This window comes from Euprymna scolopes, chromosome 28 (genome assembly GCF_053919585.1).
Source record: "Euprymna scolopes isolate OS-2025 chromosome 28, ASM5391958v1, whole genome shotgun sequence".
NCBI lineage: Eukaryota > Metazoa > Mollusca > Cephalopoda > Sepiida > Sepiolidae > Euprymna > Euprymna scolopes.
In genome coordinates this window covers 17,855,072-17,875,513 of record NC_136509.1, presented here as the reverse complement: position 1 = coordinate 17,875,513, position 20,442 = coordinate 17,855,072, and positions in this window count along the sequence as shown.

Sequence of the window (20,442 nt, the reverse complement as noted above, 5' to 3'; positions counted from 1 at the left end):
ACGAATGTTTATTTTAAAGAGATATATTTCGGAGATATACACTCCTTTTTCAATCTGTATATATGTCTATATTTTTTTTCTCTTATTTTTCGCCATGGTGTGAATGGTAAAATTTGAGTTGAGTCCACATGATGTTAGCTGCGGAATTACCTGTAGCCGGATAATTACGCGTGGTCGCGTGTGTTTTGAAAATCTGGGTATGTTATCCATTAAAAGGCCATCGCCTTTTAATGGATAACATACCCAGAAGTGAAATTTGAAAATTAAATAAGATACGTGTTACATTGAGCACTTTAAAGCCAAATAGCTGCAACGCGAATTTCTTATAAAGGTAAAAAAAATTCGCGTTGCAGATTTTATATATATATATATATATATATATATATATATATATATATATATATATATAGATAAGAACAAGTAGTTAATAAAACATGTTAAAAAACACGTTAAAAATGAGTTAAAAACATATTTAATTTTAAAAAGGAAGCACTAAGTAAGCGGATAGTCCTTAATCTGCGGAGTTTCGAAGAAATACTTTCCTTCTCATCTGAGGATATGATTTAGCAAAATGCGGGATCGGATTTTGCTTGCAAACGTATTAAATGAAACTACAAGTAAGTCATGATAATGTAAATGATCATAATAATGTAAATGTTAACAAAAAGTGAAGCAGAATGAATATGGTGAAGAAAAGCGTGATTTCATGGGAATGGATAGTCTGGTGAAGGGTAAAATATCCAATAACGGTAAAATCCAAAAATCCTGAATACAAAAAGTTGGTTTAATTTCCATTTCCACAAGTAAAATCCAAGGGAATCGCGTAATTGGAAGATGGTCCAAATTAATCTAAAAGGCAGAAATCTGTGGAATAATTCACAAATAGGTACAAGGAAAAAGGGAATGAATTCAAATAATATTATTAAAAGGAAGATAAGGTGTGCGTAGAAAAAAGAAATGGAAGAAGTTTAAAACTCGACTGTCTAGTTTAAGAAAAAAGAATATATATATATATATATATATATATATATATATATGTTCACAATCATCTGTGAATGAAATTTGTATAACATCCCCTCTAAGCATTCTGTGTCCCCACCACTATCATCAATAATGTATCCCCTCCTCCGATATAAATATCATTCCAGTATAAATGTGTCCCCAATATCTATTGTCTCAATATGTACCTCACTATTCAACACGATCAGCTAAATATTTGGGTACTCTCAAATAAGCATGTGTATCCCTTGGAGTGTTTCCGGCGTTGATTACCCTACGCTAAAAAGTATCGATTAATTTAGCTTGTAGGAATTCTGACGAGGGTCACCTTTAGTGCATGCCAGGATAATTGTTATATGCAAAACAATACTGTTTCCAGGGTTGAATGAACGATGGATGGAACAGTCAAGATATAAAACATCGTAGGCAAAAATCGAATCTGTTAAAGCTCGACTAAACACATGGAAATAAATAACTACAGCAAGAAAGTGTATACGATATTTACATAGAGTCCATTGGTATATTCATGGGGAGACCGTCCCTGAGCAAGGGGTCGGCTTGGTGGTCGTCGACTCTCGATCTCGTTGTCTCTCTGAGTCTCTCGCCGAGTCTCTCCTTACGTCTCTCCCGTCTTTACTGTACCAACCATATTAATATAGTTGACACTCCACATATGCTTATTAGGTGGATCCTACCACAACAGAACTATATAAGGATATATTTTCGAGCGAGAAAAACAAAAGCTTTTAAACAGTCTTTCCATTGGAACCATGCGGATGAGACACGTCCAATGATGTAGAAAATTGATAATTCAACGTGCCCATTGCGTCTCTCACTTCTCCAGTTAGAAAACTAAGCCAAGACGGAGATAATGACTTAGTTTTAGTCTCTAGGCATTCCAAGGGAATTCAACTAAATTTTGAGGAAAACGCAGCCAAAGTCCCCATTACGTCTTTCATTCATAAGAAGTTTTCTTTCCGTTGAACGACATTGCCAAACTCGGAGAAGATAAAGAAGAAAACAGACCCCGTATAAATACGCACATAGGTGTAATAAAGAATTTATTGTATTTAACTTATTGATCCCTCATCGGTGAAAACATTACACGCTGCAATGTGTTTGAGTTCCTTTACTGTTGCAGCTAGGTTAATCACTTACAATGTTGAAGACAACCTCGTTTCGAAGTTATTTTACTTTCGTTTTCGTTTTTGTTATTAGGCAACTTAATCATATTCTGTGCTTTTTACATCAGGTAACTCCATGCCTTGTTTGGAGTGACTCATATTTAAAAAAATGTTAACGAGATATCAATAATCAATGTCTTCAGACAATATGTGTATATATTGCCTCATATAAAGTAATAAAGCGATCATTAAATCGCAGTCGACTCTGATAAGGGAAATGATGAAAAACACGAATTAAATTGTAAACAAAGTGAACTATTGGAATCGAGGCCGACCTGAAAGCCCCCTTTTCATTAGCTGTTAAGCCGAGATGTAAGGAATGGCACCACTCTATTTCCCTTAATCTTCATCTTATAATGCTGAGTGCAACATTTTTAAGTGTTTGGTATGACTCAATCAAGGATTGAACCCGGATCTACCGGCCCATTAGCGAACACGCATACTATTATTCAAGTTGTGCAGAATGATTAAAATCGTGACCTGTTCATGTAATCTTATACAAGTAACCGTTCGAAATGTAAGAGTGCGGACGCGCGTATGGCAGCAGCTACTGTATGAAAACGACCGAGTCGAATGCGAGGTGACGTAACAGCAAGGAAGGAGGAGGGAAAAAGATTATGAATAGAAACACCTGACCGAGAAGGACAAAGATAGTCGTCTTCCACAAGTGGCCCGAGGGCGAAAGGGAAAAACATGTCCTAAACATGGTCGTACAAAGACAGAGTACAACATATTCGATACGGCAGAGTCTTGTTAAGAATATTGGAGTACGAGAATATATTCGAAAAAGAGATAAGGCGTTACTCTGAGTAGTACCTGTAAATAAATGTCTGCTATTTAAACTGAAAAACAAATGAGTGGAATTCTTTCCTTGTCCTTGTTTCCTTGCGACTGTCTGCATAAAACGTGTGGGTCCAGAGTGTTGACATGTGACGACGACGATACAGAAACACATATTGTGTTTTCGGAAATAAATTGTAAAAATAGACAAGCACAACAAAAATCGGCTATGATGTACGTCGCCCAATGTACGTCGAAGGCTGTTTTAAAAGCCATGTGACCAGCTGCGTAACTGAATAAAGTAAAACAGCCACAGTACTGACTATTACAGAGGATGGTTATTTTTTGTTTTATTTTTCAAAGAAATTTCTGAGGGATTTATAAAACTGATCCTAAACTGAATGTACTTATTTTTCTGATAACTAAATAAAACAATTATTTTATATTTGGACACATACAATTAAATGTGGATATATTTTGCAGAGAAATATTGTGATTTTTTTCTTTCTTTTTCTGACGCTTTTTTAAAGAGTTTTCTAATACTTTTTGTGAAAAACTCTTATTCATTGTATTTATTTGCTTCCCCACTGAGCGAATTAGGCACAAGGCCGTTTTTTAATGTGAGGAGTGAAGAGGAAATGGACACCAACTCCCCTGGGAGTAGGGGAGCTGGATAGTGACAATTGGTATAAAGGGTTGCCCCTACATTGACCAAGGTCTTATATGTGGGGTTGGTATTTATTTGCTCCCCCACCGAGCAAATTAGGCACAAGGCCGATTTTTAATGTGAGGAGTGAAGGGAAAATGGGAACCAACTCCCCAGGGAGTAGGGGAGCTGGATAGTGACAATTGGTATGAAGGGTTGCCCCTACAGTGACTAAGGTCTTATATGTGGGGTTGGTATTTATTTGCTCCCCCACCGAGCAAATTAGGCACAAGGCCGATTTTTAATGTGAGGAGTGAAGAGGAAATGGACACCAACTCCCCTGGGAGTAGGGGAGCTGGATAGTGACAATTGGTATAAAGGGTTGCCCCTACATTGACCAAGGTCTTATATGTGGGGTTGGTATTTATTTGCTCCCCCACCGAGCAAATTAGGCACAAGGCCGATTTTTAATGTGAGGAGTGAAGGGAAAATGGGGACCAACTCCCCGGGGAGTAGGGGAGCTGGATAGTGACAATTGGTATGAAGGGTTGCCCCTACAGTGACTAAGGTCTTATATGTGGGGTTGGTATTTATTTGCTCCCCCACCGAGCAAATTAGGCACAAGGCCGATTTTTAATGTGAGGAGTGAAGGGAAAATGGGGACCAACTCCCCGGGGAGTAGGGGAGCTGGATAGTGACAATTGGTATGAAGGGTTGCCCATACAGTGACTAAGGTCTTATATGTGGGGTTGGTATTTATTTGCTCCCCCATCGAGCAAATTAGGCACAAGGCCGTTTTTTAATGTGAGGAGTGAAGGGGAAATGGGGACCAACTCCCCGGGAAGTAGGGGAGCTGGATAGTGACAATTGGTATGAAGGGTTGCTTCTACAGTGACTAAGGTCTTATATGTGGGGGAAACCCCAATTATGGTCTTTGCTTGCAGTATCTGCCGGGCAGATACTACACTTTGATCTTGGCCAAAAGGCCAAGAATAACAGAAAAAAACTCTTATTCATTATCGACAGTCTAACAATTCGACAGAACAGGTATGACGTCATTTTGCAATGCATTAAAAAACATTTCTTTTTATTAAAAAAAAATCTCTTATTCAATACCGACGCTTCATTTGTCAGTTCTTGCTTTCTTATACCTCAGGCATGACGTCATTTTTCAGTGACCAAGCATGCTTTACGATGTACTCATTTTACGTGGGTGTACTCACTTTACGGTTCGAAACCCACATAATCATTTCGAAACAAAGCATATAATTCTCAGGGATGATTCACCGACCTTTATGGCGGATTCGTTTTTAAGTTTAATGGCTGACCATTTCCGACTTCAATAAAAGCCCGGTGTCACGTACGTTATGACACGCTTTCTACGGAAAACGGTGTGTAAATGTGCAAAGAGTAAATTAATAGTAATGGCGCATGTGTTTATTAGAAGCATTCTCTTTCCATTCGTTATTCGGGTATCGTCTTTGAATGATTACGAAATGCGCCAGATTTCTTATAATCTCTGATTGGTAAGTAAATGACTAACAAATGCAATCGCAGAAATCAGTTTATATGATAAAAGCGTGCGCCATCTTTAGCCAAGTGTTTCGTACTTTGTGACTGTTCTCTTCGTGAGGCACTAATTTTTATGGCGGTGCTTTAACGTTATTGTACGATCCAGGTAGCTTAGCACAAAACGAAGTCATAAAAACTACAAAACCTTTAGAGAAAGATGAAGAGAGAGAGAGAGAGTGAGGGGGATAGAGAAAGTTAAAGATAATGGGAGAGAGGGAAAGTGTTAGAGAGTGAGAGTGAAAGTAAATATTAGAGAGGGAGCGAAAGAAATAGAAAAAGAGAGTGAGAGAATGTGAAAGGAAGAGATACCGTTAGAGAGAGAGAGAGAGAGAGCGAGAGAGAGAGAGAGAGAGAGAGGAAGAGATAGAGAGAGAGAGAGAGAGTACACGAGAATGAGAGAGTAAGACTAACGGATGGAGAGAAAATGAAAAGTGAGAGAGTTAAAGTGAGGAATATAGGGAGAGGTTAAGGGTAAAAGGGAGAGAGCTTAGTGGATAGAGTGAGTTAGAAGAAAGAAATAGAAAGAGAATGAGAAAGAAAGTGAGTGAAAGAAAGTAAGAAAGAGAGTGAGTGATAGTGAGTGAAGTGGTGTGAGAGAGAGTAGCAGATAAAGAGAGAGATAGAGAGAGAGAGAGAGAGAGAGGGAGAAAGTAAAAGTAAGAAAGTGTGATTTAAACGGAATCAAATGCTCGTCCAATTGTCAGTATCGTAAATACGAGATCATAAAACGTCAAGATAGAAAAACTTGCCTCTGATAATGTAAATGAACATGATACAGGTCGGCAATCGCTCGAAAAGTGTGCAATTTTATTAGATTTTAGAGATAACAGTTTTGTTACTTTAAAATCTTCATCAGAGTTTCTTTTCTTTTGTTTTTTTCGTTTGAAGGTCGATATTAGCTAATTTAATTTAACAAGACTGTGATAAAAACAAAGAGCCAATACAATGGAAAAAGGTTTAACCCTTTATTATGAAGGTCCAAATAAATTCCATGATGATATAAAAGATTTTTTCTCAGAAAATCATTTTGTTTCCGTTGTCATTTGAAATTTTATCCTCTTATCATATATATATATATATATATATATATATATATATATATATATATATATATATATATATATATATGTGTGTGTGTGTGTGTGTGTGTCTGAGTCTGTGTCTGTGCGAATGGGAAGGAAAAACTAAATTTAATAAATGGTAATCAACGTTTCCTCCCTATTCCAGAGGACATCATCAGGAGTTGGTAAGAAAAATGCCGAGGAAACAGGCTACAGACAATCTGCGACTGGAAACGTAAAGAACTTTAGGTTCATTCCTACTCTGGAAAGAATTTATAAATGTGTGCGTAGAAAGGTTGGATTATTCTATGTATATATACACATTTAATACGACATAATAGCGTTGACACACCGGTTCTTGTCATATCACCGAAGTAAAGCAACGTTGAGCCTGGTTAGTATCAGATGGGTGACCATTTGGGAATTCCTGGCGCTGTATGTGCTCTCCGCTTATCTCGGTATTTATTTCCAGTAGTCCTGAACTTACACTTCACTTACCACTGGTATATAACTATGTCGATTCAGAAGAGGTGTGGTTGAGGATTGCGGACCTCCTGCCACAAAACTTTCGCGCGCAGGCACTCCTTGGTAGGTATACATAGTCTGTCAAAAACTGAAGGAGCCCTTTTTTATATACACGTATACATACATATTTACTGAACCGATGACTTTTTACTAAAAATATATCTACTAAATAGATATCTCCTCATACCAACCCATAGTTATAATACGACAATTTGCAACACCCTCAACAGACTTGGTATACATACGATACAGACACATTATTTAACAATAAACCAAACATTGAAAACCACTAGGCACTCCTCCAAAACCCTCACATCCAACGCCGGCATATATATTATCCCTTGTAATAACTGCCACCAGACATATATAGGAGAAACACGACGTAAGTTAGAAATAAGACTTAGTGAACATAAAAGAGACATAAAGAATGGAAACTCCTTAAACGCACTTTTCTCCCAATGTGCTGAATATAATCACTCGTTTAACTTTGCACATGCAAAAATCGTCAACTTCGTTCCAGATAAAGTTGAACGAAGACTTCTAGAACCAGCACTCATTTCAAATACAAGTACCATCCCGCAGAAAAATCATTCTACAATTTAGCCCACATCATAGGAAATATAAAAATCAAAGAGCAAAACGTGAATGTAGATCCTGGGTAGCTAATCTATATAACCTTAAACGTTTCTCCTTATATGATTTCAAAAAATAAATAAGGCATTACATAACTAACAAAAGCAAATTATAGGATCAGTAAATATGCATGTATATATGTGTGTATAAATGACGTGTATATATACAAAGAATAATCCAACCTTTCTACACGCACATTTATAAATTCTTTCCAGAGTAGGAAGGAACCTAAAGTTCTTTCCTTCTCCACTCGCGTGTTTCCTCAGTATTTTACCAACCAAATCCTGATGATGTTCCCTGAAATAGGGACGATACGTTGATTACCATGTATTAAATTTACATTTTCCTTCTCATTCACATAACGTCAACCATCGTTTTGTATCTTATTTTACCCATATATATATATATATATATATATATATATATATATATATATATATATATATATATATGCATATTTAGTTTTTTTTTTCGAAAAAGAAACCCATTAGAGTGCTCAATTATAAGGAAAATCCGACAGTAAGAGCGTATTTATATATATATATATATATATATATATATATATATATATATATATATATATATATATATATATATATATATACTTGTTTTTGTTTACAGAAAGTTTTTAGATGGGACAAGTCATTGGTACCGTCGGTTTCAAACCCGATAATTAGTATTGATGAGTATTGTCTGATGAGAGTTTTATATGGGTGTCTAAAACGGTCCTAATTATCGGGTTTGAAACCGACGGTACCAATGATTTTTCCCATCTAAAAACTTTCTCTAAACAAATATATATATATATATTTATATATATATATTTGTGTGTGTGTATGTGTAATGATGATGATTGCTGATTAATTAAAATTTCGAGACGTTTCCAAAGCAAAACTAGTGAAATCTGATATCGTTGGATTTATTTTCTGATTCATTTGATAAAATAATGTGTGAGATGCATCATCATCATCATCATCATGAGCAAGAGCGTGAGTGTTGTTGGTTGGTTGGTTGTTTTTGTTTTACGGCATATCAACCCTTTCCGGGTTATTTAATGCCGAATCCAAAGATTTTGAAGAAAAATTTTTTAATAGAATATATTTGTTGTTTTTACGTCGGTTTCTATTTAACCCATAGTTGGGACCCTAACAGGTACTACCACTCCGAGTCAGGGTGGACCTGGGAGCAATGGTAATTAAAGGGTGGCTCCACACTCCCCAAAGCCCACAAGCTAGGGCCTCACCACTGGATATAGTTTAAGGTCATATCCAGGACCCCCATTGAGGGACTTTACCCCCTGCATGGGGGCAGTCGGCGTATTCTAATGCCCCACCGACAGGACCCGTGAGTGTTGTAAAAAACTTTTTATTTAAAATATCGAAACGTTTACAATGCCAACCTGGTGAAATCTGTGTTCGAAAGATTAATTTGTTTATTCATTTTAAAAAATAATCTGTGCGATTCATCATCATCATCGTCGCCATCAGCAACATGCATACAGGCACACACACATACACATATATATATATATGCATATATATACATATATATATATATATATATATATATATATATGTATATATATGTGATGCATTCAAAAATGTAAATACTAAAACATTGAAATAATAATTATTATTGCTTCTGCTCTACGAAACAGTTGCTGCCCAGTAGTGAACATTTTAACATGATGGAAGAAATAAACGGTAAGATAAACAACATCTTATCATTTGAAATATAGACATTTTGTTATGTATATATATATATATATATATATATATATATATATATATATATATATATATATATAATGTGTGTGTGTGTGTGAGCGTGCGGGTGTGTGTGCGAATTTTGAACATAGACATTTTGTTATTTATTTGTATATGTTTTATAGTTGTATTTAACGTCATAAATAAAAGAATTGGGATAAATAAAACGGGAAATATAATTGAATAATCATATTTTCCATAACATATGTGTGTGTGCGTGTGCGTGTGCGTGTGTGTGTGTGTGTGTGTGTGTGTGTGTGTGTGTGTGTGTGTGTGTGTGTGCATACTTGCTATAATCTTTGTAACTAAGAAAGTACGGCAGAGTGTGTCGGTTTCATAAATTATGTAAGTTGTCTAGAATGATACTTCTATAAGAGAGAAGGATTTATTAATTGAGAGGACATTTCTAGCTATTCCATAATTGGAAATGTACTGAAATAGACCTTTATGCCATACCCTATCAAAAGCCTTCGATATACCCCGTTATGCTACAAATTCTTTATATTTTCTAAATATCTATTTCTTGAACTCGTTTTTTTTTTAAATTTATTTTACGGCATATGAACCATTTGCGGGTTCTTTAATGCCAAATGAAGCAATTTTAATTTATTTATTACGGACTATTATCCTCGCCTTTCTTAGTTGTTGTTTCGTAACGTTTCGACCAACTATTCCTTCGTCAGGTAGTAACCGCGACGAGATAAAATTCCTCTGGCATGAATCAGGTGGTAACAGCAACGGGATAGGATACCACCTGACGAAGGCCAGAGTAATAGTTGGCCGAAACGTCGTGAAACAACAACTAAGAAAGATTAGGATAATAGTCCGCAATAAATAAATAAATTAATAATACCCATTTCAATAATGAATTCCAATTAAATAAGATGCCATTCGGTACGGACCGACAATGGAAGACCGAGAAATCTTGTCTAATGGTTGCTATGCTTCAAGTTTTTTTTTTTTTATATCTTACGTATTTATTTAGGGTGTTTGGTTGTTTTGTAGCGAAAAATGTTTGTTTTCTGTATTTATAGAAAATCATAAAGATTTGCAAAGGGAGGATATATCACCGCTAATTCTATTTGACGTCAGGAAGCGGGAATATGTACCCAGCCTTATCTGGTGGCACTATGTCTAAAAGAACGAAAAGTGATTATCCCTCACTCGATTGCGAAGTTTTTTTACACTTTCATGGCGAGAACTGCCTCGAGTGAAACATGTCAAGCTATGACAGCCGTACACCATCTTAGAACGTATGTAGCTCTCATATAATTATAAGATTTCATCAAAAGTGAGGCAACCATTTTCCTAGTGACATTGTAAGTTGTTTTCGAGAACGTCATCTCCTTGGCAATCCCAGTTTGTTTGCAATCTAATCTGATAATAATATAACGGCATTATGACTAGAATAAAATAGCTTATTCACAAATCCTCTCTTGCCTTCGTATATCACAGCGGTAAATTGATATTTGTTCACGTGTGCATATATGTATATAAGGACATTTCCAACCAATGCTGTGCAAATATGTCCATAAATGGGACCAGATTATACAGGTCTAACCGACGCACTTAACGTTTATTAGTCGTTAAAAGAAAACGACATAGCATTGCTTCCATGACACGAATCAACGAGTATGGAGTTTATCCTTTAAACAGCGGGAATCATCAACGAAGGTTTCATAGCCTATCCGGAGATGTAATCCAACGATAAATTGAACTTTCTCAAACGATACGAGCACATAGTTCGAACAAAAATAACGAATTGGCAATTCTAAGTTACTATTGACGCTTTAATTTATGCAAGATCATGCGCAATAGGGTAGGCCTATCTTGGAAGTGTGACTATGTCTATGCAGAGAAAGTTATTAAATATCCTAAATTATTATAACCCAAAATATTTTTTCAAACGCTTTATTGTTTTCTGAGCAAATGAATTTAAACATTGAAAAAACTCAATATGCTGACTTCATGCCGGTGTTAAATGAAAAAAATAATATATATATAATGAACTCATTTTCCCCTCTGATTTTGACCTTAATAGGATTAAAAATCAAGACATTCCATGCAAATGTAATATGCACAAACTGCAGCAGTATATCTGAGTTGTGTTATAGGTTTATTACCTCTCCACTACCTCGATAATCGTAGATTCCTATATTTTTTCTGCTTAGAGTTCCCTGCCAAAATCGGTTAAAATCGCTAGAAGTAGTAAAATCTTTCCTCTCTGATTCATTCATCCTTCCCCCGCCACTCATTTACACCGTTGCGTGACCATTCACAAGGGACAGTTACGAACGGACGCCGGTTTCGGTTTTCTGTACTTCGCAGCTGCTTAAAAAAACTGGAATGTAATTTCACCGTGGCTTTCCGTTGGATGCTCCCTAGTGGGTGAAACGCACCACGAAATTAACCGATAGCGACATTTCCACAAACATTAATTATTATCCCCCGCTTACTTTTACGTCGCTTAATTACCATTTATTTCCCAACATTTATACACTAAAAAAGAAAGGATTCTTTCCATTTTTTTTTTAAATAAACATATAATACATCATTTCCGTTTTATTTCGCTTTTCGCTGTGTTTCTTTGTTTTTGTTTTTCCGACCACGTTCATCATTTAGGTTATCGTGCTGAAATGATAACGTTAATATTAAAAAAAAACATTCGTAGCATGGAGAGGGGAGGATGAGTGTAACTATTCTGTACTTTCACCTAACATTTTAATTAAAAAAATATATCAGAAAACTTGAAAATCTATATATATATAAAAGCGAAAATGTATGTATGTATGTATGTGTGTTCTCTTTTTCTGTATGTCTACAAAAGGCTTTTTTCAGAGAAGCGGTCGCTCGCTTCACAACTTTTTAAAACTTTTTATATCACATATAAATCGTAATATATCACAGTTAACAACGAAGCTCGCCTGTCTATTTAATTTGTTTGATTTCGGGAAGATAAATATTCAACATTTGTCGCTCGCCGCATGTGGGTTAGTCTTTTTCCTATAACATCTTGGGGGAAAAAGCGTTCAGCAGTAAATGAAGGTACCATCCCGCAGTCAAACTTGACCTTATTAACTCATTAAAACGGGCACCTGCTAAATCCAAGTAATTAAATAAATTCAAACGTGTTTCCGTTAGCATGTCTCGGTGGGACAATGGTTAACGTCGCGCGTTTTTTTTTTTTTTTTCACACTTTAATTTGCAACTTTGCCTCAACAGTTCGGGTTCGATCCTCATACTTACTATTTTTTAAATCCACCACCCCAACCGCTGGAGTTTCTGCACACACCTACAAACACCCGGGCAACGCTGGTACCCCTCGCTAGTACTACTATAAAATAAATAGAAACTTTTCACTTCACTTGTTTGGTCTCGGTTGGTGGAGGAAAAATCCTTCGTGACTTATACATTTGTATTTTTATTTTTATTACCTTTAGTGTAGCTGATTACCGCCAAAATTAAAAACCGACCTTGTGTCATACTCTGCCCTCGTGAGGCAGCAAGTAGACAAAAAATAAAAGAAAAATACCATTTTCTCTGGTATTTATGGACGTATTGTAACACAATATTTAAAAATAGAATTTTCAATTTTATTATATCATTTTTATTAAATTGTTAGGTGAAAGTGCGGAATATTTATGAAACATCCTTCCATCCCCATGTTAAGAATGGGTTTCTAAATAATCACATTATTTCCACATGCATACAATATGTGTATAAATACATTTTTTTTCATATTTGCTCATTTTTCCTAATTTAATTTTTAATTCGTAATTTTCTTTGTTTAAATTCTTACAATATTATAAAATATCTTTTTTGCAGATATTTTACTAAATACGAGTCGGAAACGAATAATTACTACACGCAGTAATGATACAACAAAATTTGCGGGTCCATCTCCATTAAATATGACTGGACCCCCTACTTTCCATCAAGTTATTAAATATAGCTATTATATGCAGAATTCTCACCCAACATTAGATACATTTGCTCTCTCAGAATTAATGGAAAATTATATTATAGGAATTAGAAGGCAGTTAATCTACGTTTGCTCCTATTAACTGAATCGTGGAGTGTGCAGAAAATGCAGTACACATGCTTAAAAAAAACTTAAGCAAATAAATAGAAAACCATTATCTACAGTTGCCAACATGTTCTGATGCAAAAACTTGATAAATTGTTTGACATTTCAATATGTTCGTGTGAATTACCAATTGCCAGTTGTAGCGGGAATCATCAGCGGAGGTTTCATAGCCTATCCGGATATGTAATCCAACGATAAATGCTAAATGTGGAAACGAAAATTGAAAGGCAAATCACATAATTTGTACCTATCCTATCAAACAGAATGTAAGTTTATTTTTTATATCGTTTATGTTCTCTCGTTTTTACTTTTAAATGTCGATATCAAACGCATCTTTAATTTAATGAATTTCTACATTTGTTGTTTATGTAAACCAATGGAAAAAAAACTTGTAGTTTTTATTTTTATGTTAAATAAGAGGAGAGCAGATTAGAATTAACATTTGTCAAATATACACTTCCGGTTCCTCTGGAAGAGCGAGAGTATTTGAAGAACCCAAGAAATAACATAAGACCCAAAAGCAACTTTTTAGTTGGACTTATCGATAAAGCTGCCGGGGCAAAATCTAAAAATGTTAATTGTGTTAGGAGGAAGGCTAGAATATTCATCCCATATTGCTTCAACATCCCATGATGAAAATATCATTCTTCCACAATCAGAGAATAGCGATGAAACTGATGAAAATTTTTAGCCAGAGGAAGATTCTAGGAGTATTAACAGATTGATAAAAATTCCTCTTTATGCAATTGAACTAATCAGAGGTGATGTTTCATCAAATTTAGGTGTAAGTCTTGCAAAAGCTTTTCTACTAAACCTGCAGGATGTGGTCCTTCTAAATCCTTGATTTAAAGAATATTTTATTGGATAAATCCAAAATATACAGGGAGAATGAAAAAAGAAAAAATAATTCTTATCAAAAGCATAATCCAAAAAAAAATGTCTGTAATGGTGTTGATGGAAAACATGATAGAAACACTTTATTTTACGAGGAAATTGTGGACGAACATGGATACAAAAATCAGAGAAAATCCAAGGGTCAAGAACACCATTTGACATTCATAGGTGTGATAGTAAGGGAGAGCATCTCACACATAGAGCGACACCTAAAATTGGAGCATCTGGTGCTCTTCTAGCAGATGAGGTATCAATGTTTACAACCGTATAACAGTGTAGATACACTAAAGGCTGTACTTTTAAATAACAAAAGCACAAATACTAGATGTCAACCAGGACTGGTTACATCTTTAGAGAATAAACTAAATAGGAAATTATATACCATTGATTGCCCCTTTTAAGGCGTTATTTAAATCCATTGATGAATCTTTACAACATCATTCAATGGTCCACTCTGAGAATTGTGTGGAAACAATTGCCATAATTTGCCTCAACTTGACTTTTTATCAATAAGTCGTCCTCTAGATAGTATTTAATTTGTTTATCTAGTCTAATAGAAAAAAGTGATTTCATTGGAGACCAATGGCTACTCTTAGAATATGTTGTTGGGATTTCAAGGAGTAAAGTAGATCCTAAATATGCCGCATAAAGGATCTTGAAATTTTAGATCAGGCAAAATGGCTTACTTTCGCCATTAATGTGTTTATGAACCAGAAAAAATATCCCTCAGAACTAACCAATAAAATGCACAACCTGGTTACATTTATTATAGAAGTGCATGCAGTTAGGATTAGGGTTAGGGTTAGGGTTAGGTTTAGCTGGTTTGAAATTAAAATAGATAATAAATTCCATAACTAGAAATTGTATAGTTTTAAAATGATCCACGGATAAAAAAAAATAGCAGCCTCCAGTAGCTCAAGGAACTGCATTGAAAAATATTCAATTTAATACTTTTACCGCTTTGTGAGAGAATATTTTCTTCTCAATGTTTAAATCAGATGAACTGGAAGTAAGATCAGAAGCTGTCAATAACATTTTAGTCATTAGATAGGTAAACATTTATCCAAAATTGATCAAATTGTAAATACTGATTTATATGTTTATTATAAATTAGTATTTTAATTTCATGATAAAAAAGCAAAAGTTGTGTTCATTTGTTCAAGTCAATTAAATAAATTGATTTCCATTTTATTTTTCAAGAATGAGGAACCAATTAAAAAGCGTTAAAATTTTCAGGAATTAATTTGGAGGCTTCAGATTGGACACATTTGATAGACCTTTCGCAAAGTGGATTTTCTGAGCCAGCATTTACTAAAGGATTACCTGATTATGAACTTCAGGGAATATTGATGAATGGCAGAAAGCAAGAGTTACCGGATTTGCCTGCACATTCAAAAAATGTGGAAAGGACAGTAAAATTAACATCTGAAGCCTGCCAATCAGTCTATGGACTTGGAGCAAAAAATACACAAATACCTGCTAAAGTTTTATGTTGCGAAATGAGGCCATGTTTTGCGTCAAAAGTACATGTAGGGAAAGTTTTGACATGATGGAACAAGAATAGATATATTTTCTACTTTGTAATTGTTTGGTGTTTTTGCAGAAACGCAGAGAACTCATTAATAGTAAACAGTATGTGCAGTATTTGTTGTTAAAACTGTTTTTTGCAAACAAAATTAAAACTTCTTTTTTTCGTTGATAGCAGAAAATTCCATTCTTTTTACGTATAGAACTCAATAAAATAAAATATCGCTTTTCATAAATTATTGGGGTTGGAAGAATTTTTGAATATTTACCATATCAGTTATTCTATAATTCAATTAAATAAACACACTTCTTGTAAGGACTGAAACTGCAAAATACTAAATAATTTCACATATACATCTTAAAAAGACAAGGATTTCTCCGTACATCAAAGTAGATGATTTTTAAAATCAAATGCTCATCTAACGTTTGATGTAAAAGACTTAGGATTTTTTAAATTTCTACTCCCCATATGTTTGTGTAACTTTGGATGCTGCAACATTTTAGATTAAAAAAAAAAAAAACTCGTGGGGCTGCAAGTAGACAAAACAATAAAAGAAAAAGTACCATGAAAAAAATTTTCTCTTGTATTTATGGACGTATTGTAACACAATATTTTTAAATAGAATTTTCAAGTTTTCTTATTGTCGTTAAAAGTAAAGAACCTTACCTCATGCATCGTGCGGCTCGTGTTAGGAAAGAAAAAAAAAGAGAAAATAAAAATGGCCGCCCCCTGGTATTTATGGACTGAAAATCACGTGATGTGAAGAGAGGGGGGAGGGGGTATGCAAATAAGATGTGGTTGGGTCTCTCTATAAAAGAGCCGTCTTCTTTATTTTTTGGTGTCAGTGTGGAAAGTGCAGAGAAAAGAGAGCAGTTGGATTTGAGTTTGAGGCTTTTGATCTGAGGTTGGGTTCAAATTTAACGTCAATTATATCATTTTTTATTAAATTGTTAGGTGAACGTCCGGAATAATTATGAAACATCCTTCCCTCTCCATGTTAAGAATGGATTTCTAAATAATCACATTATTTCCACATGCATACAATACGTGTATAAATACCTTTTTTTTCATATTTGCTCATTTTTTTCTAATTTCATTTTTAATTCGTAATTTTCTTTGTTTAAATTCTTACACTATTATAAAATATCTTTTTTGCAAATAATTACTACCTACACCATGTTGCACACCAATTTTACAGAAAATTCATGAGCGTCCATTTGGTTATCTTTCAAATCAATGGTTCCCAAACAGTCGGTCGCAATCACCTGGGTGTGTGTGTGGGGGGGATCTCTTCACAAAGAAGCATGCAGCCTTGTAAGAAGTAGCTTGGGATAACATTAATTTTATTTCATCGACTAGCTGAGACCCGACGTTGCCCGAGATTTAATAATAATCAAATAATGTTTCACATTCCCATATTTTTATTGTCATCGAAATCAGTTAAATCGACAATTTTTCAATCAAATCGATTGATTGCCTGCTCTAATTGGCGACTCATCGCGGTGCATAGGAAGGAAGTTTCACATGCCTCTCGCTTAGGAAACAATACAGTGTAATCCACATTGCACTGCAGAAAACATACTGTAAATTTTAAAATTATGTATATATGTGCATATGTATATATATATATATATATATATATATATATATATATATATATATATACACTTGAAGTAAAGTTCAAAATGTAATAGTCAAGTATCCTGCTTCTAATAGTGCTCTAAATCGAAACATTTCGAAATCGATTCTGCCATATCAAAGAGCCTATGTTGATTTTATATGGTTTTATTTTATATGGTTTTATTTTATATGATTAAATGCACTCGGGTTTTTTTTTTCGATTACGGATAATCGATAATTGTCGAAAGCATTCTGATACAAAACCTATCTAAGAACACTGCCGATACATGATGTACATTTGTGTGAGATATCAAAAACATTGGCTCAGCCATTTCGGAGTACATAGGTAAGGAATTACCACACGCGCACAGACACACAGACGAGGTTCCTCTTATACAATAGTACAGGGTGGAACGATAAAGTTGTCGCCATAAAAAACAACACTATATCCTTATTTTAAGTTTTTTATTGAAAAAAAAAAAAAAATAAATTCCGGCAACTTGGTTATGTAGTAGAGCTGACATCTATTTAATGTAGCCGCCTTCAGCCTCAATCACTGCCTCCATATGGGTTCGATACCTGAAGCATTCCTTTTCAACAAACGCCGGAGGGAGCTCAGCGAATACTTGGCGGATGGCAGCAAACAGGCTGGCTTTGGTGTTGTAGGAGTTCATGTTGGTGATATTCTCGACGTACGACCAAATAAAGTAGTTCAGCGGGTTCAGGTTGAAGAAAGAGGGGGCAGTGAGAGGGGGCACAAAGTTGTTGCACTCCTTCTGAAGTTAACTTTGGAACAAAAAAAATTAACATATCCGTTATTTATGGATTTTTAATCACCGCAAAAGTATTAAACAATAAGAAATAAAAACTGACGTAAACAAACTGTTAGTTTATTTTAAAAGAAATAACTTTGGCATACTGCTATCTCTATCGGAGCACATTGACCCTTCCCACTTTTCCGGAGAATATTTTTCTAGAACTAATGGAACTAGCCACCAAGTCGGTTTGCTTCAGTTTTAATGGTATAATATATCAGCAGATCGGCGGGGTGGCTATGGGCAGTCATTTGGTTTATATCTTAGCCAATATTTTCCTTTGCTTTCAGGAATCCTTACTCTTCACTTGGGTCTCTTGACCTTTCCGTTATTGGCGGTATGTGGATGACACTTTTGTCATCTTCAAATCTCGCGATGAAGTAAGCGATTTTTTCCTGAATTTTAATAGTCTCCACTCTGCACTCACGTTCATTATGGAGGAAGAGCAAAATGATTCTTTACACTTTTTGTACGTCCTTGTAGAAAGGACAGAGAATCGGTTTAGTACAACTATATACAGGAAACCGACATTTACAGGCCTGTATATAAGTTGGGATTCTACCAGGAGAAAAATCAGTTTGATGCTGACTATGTGGGTCGTACATTTCAACGTGTGGGAGTCAGATTGGCACAGCATGTCCCTGCGTGTTTTCGAAAGTCCAGGGGGTCTAGAACAAACACAGTTGAACACATCCGGGCGTTCACAGAACACTTCCGGGCATTTACGGACCACATCCGGACGCTTACTTATTCATGAGTCATCAATTGGTGCGCACTTGTATGACAATAAAGCATGTGGCGAAGCGTATTCTGATGGCTGGTTTTGCATTGTACATCAGGCCCGTTCCAAACAACATCTCAATATTTTGGAGGCTGTAACAGTACTAATGCGCATACTATCGCTCTATAGGCAAAATGAGCTGTCGCATAAGTTATACCTTTTTAAGGAGCTCTGATTTACCAAAAGAAAACAAAAAAATGCCTACATTGCATCATTATTTCTTGTTTCTGCACTTATTTGCAGGCAAGTCAACTTTCTTTTGCCCCAGGTATGACCTTCACCTTCACCGAGGTGAACGATTTATATGACCTTAACCGAGGTGCGCGATTTAACACACAAAAATAAACCGCCTCTTAATCACCTGCTAACGCATGCGTCACTGTAACGTCCAATGACAACAACAACCCCAACCTTCTTACTCGATCTGCCTTTATACCACTATCTCAATCCCTTCTCTTGCGCATGCGCCTGTAGATTCCTGACAATCTCGAGACTCCCGCTTATAAAAACCCAAGTTTTGTTGTCGCGCATGCCTATACAAGGCACAAACACGAGGGCGTTTGTTGTGTTGGTAAGTACTACACTCCCCCCCTGATCTGATGATCATATAGAGTGCACTCCGGGGGTGGCCTCTTAGTTCGTTGGCTTCTGCGAAGGGCCACACATGCTCAACTTCCAATGAAATATGGACGATATATCACGGGTTATTCATTCATTCATTTAATTCACCCCGTATAGTTTTATAATTTTTATTTTGGTTTTACCCGTTCCTTCGTTTCCATTTTCAATTGTGTGTAAAGTGTTTTATTTTAATCGCTGCCGACATAATCTCTTGACAAGAATTGGACCAGAGGTACCTCGAGATTCTCTCTTTTTTGTTTTTTTAGTCGAATAGTTTTTTGATAATTTTTCGTGTCTATTTTGCTCCCCGCATTGATCCTCATAAAAATTCTAATAATGACTCCACTTATCCTTTTTAAAACTTTAATATATATATAATAATAGAAGGTAACACATACACATTCAAAAACCCAGCACAAACATTAAAAATAAAAAAGTATCTAAATTGCACCTCCAGAAATGTAGTATATGCACTAAGATGCATAACATGCAACAAATCCTACATAGGCGCCACCAAAAATTTCAGCAATAGAGTGGCCTTACATAAGAGCAACATCAAAATTGCAGATAACAGACACCTCTATGTTTCTAAACACGTACACACATGCAGTGGAAACAGCTTCAAAATAATGCCAATCTTCCAAAAAGACAATTATTTTTATTTATATACACAGGAAAAAAAAACTTTATCACCAAATTCACTCCTGAACTTAACAGAACCTAATACCATCACACAAAAACATGAAATGCAAGGTACACTCGCATGCACACCCATACACATACACATATACACACCCACACATAAATCAGAACCGACATTAAAACACACACACGTGCGCACATACAACCACACACAGATATAACACCCCTATCTCTAATACAACACACTGAACAATACCAACCCTACTTAACCTCGAAACCAACAACACT